General features: G+C 33.3%; 1 non-coding gene across 1 annotated transcript; it reads right to left on the minus strand.

Moving 5' to 3' along the window:
• Nucleotides 1-1136: 1136 nt before the first annotated feature.
• Nucleotides 1137-1260, minus strand: LOC111818168. The gene has a single exon (XR_002822225.1). It is a non-coding gene; the product is annotated as a U6atac minor spliceosomal RNA (small nuclear RNA).

The following is a 1260-nucleotide window of genomic DNA, read 5'->3' on the forward strand; positions in this document are numbered from 1 at the left end:
AATTTATTACTAAAATAATCAAAAATCATTAGTGGTTTTTTGTCATACAAAATTACATTGAGTATGAAATTATGTACATCAAGCGAAAAGCAAGTAATGAATGAAAAGAAAATAGAAAAGCAGTGTATATAACATAGAAGAAGCTCCAGAAAATAATCCTAATTAATGATATCAAGATCAGGCAGTAATTTAGGATATGGAGTAACTGGATAATTTAAAACAAATGTATGCTGGTATATTTGGAGAAAAAAGGGGACAAAGAAAATAGATGTTATGAGTTTGGACTTTGATGACAGGAGAACAATGCAGCAGCACTGAAGTGTTAGAAAGACAACATTCAGGATAATAATTTTTCTTTGGAAATACGACAAAGTCAATTTCGAACTTTAAGGGTGAGGTTTAACAGTAAACTAAAATTAAATTAAGAGCATGTCCAAGACAAAACAAAAACAGAACTTTGTCATAATACAAATAATGAAAAGTGATACCTTTCTTCCTTCCAACAACCTTCAAGCAATTTCCATCTCTGTCTGATTGTCCATTATCTTCCTTTTAAACCACATCATTTTTTCATTACAGAGAATCAAGCATGCAGTAAGTACTCTGAGGAATTCTCAAGATGCATTTAACTCACTAAAAACACCACTCTCCAAGTAATTGTATTACAGGGTGCCTGAGAGTGATGATAAGGCACTTTCTGAGCCCAGTCCAGCCATTGCTTCCTCTCTTCCATCACAAACAGGTTGGAGTATTGTCCTATTATATCCTGTACAGATCAGCATTCATTGTAGCATCATTCTATTTTCATGAGAATTCAGAATTCTTTTCCCTCCTTTTTGTCAGCAAAACATGAAATACCTTGTAAATCAGTGTGCTTCATAAGAATAGGGAAAAATAACCATTTTCATTAAAAAATAGGGCCATTTAATTAAGATATTTCTATTTTAGTTATTTAGATTTTGATTCATAAATTTGAGATACTGCAAATGTTTTCCCTTTGATCCATCTAGACAAATTCACATACACAAAACGCACAATATAATAAAATATTCTAGCACTGTCAAGTAACTGACATTAGAAAAGTTCTGAGGAATTTAAAGTATTAAACTGTTCCCCTGCATAGAGCTGCAGAAATCAGAAACAATGGTCAAATGCCACGAAGTAGATGGCAATGCCTTACCTGTGCACTTGTCGTCAGGTCAGAGGGCTTCCACATCCTTGTCAGAGGAAGTTCTAGCCTTCTCTCCTTTAATACAAAAT

This window comes from Octodon degus, unplaced genomic scaffold, assembly GCF_000260255.1.
Source record: "Octodon degus isolate 3935 unplaced genomic scaffold, OctDeg1.0 scaffold00081, whole genome shotgun sequence".
Taxonomy (NCBI): Eukaryota; Metazoa; Chordata; class Mammalia; order Rodentia; family Octodontidae; genus Octodon; species Octodon degus.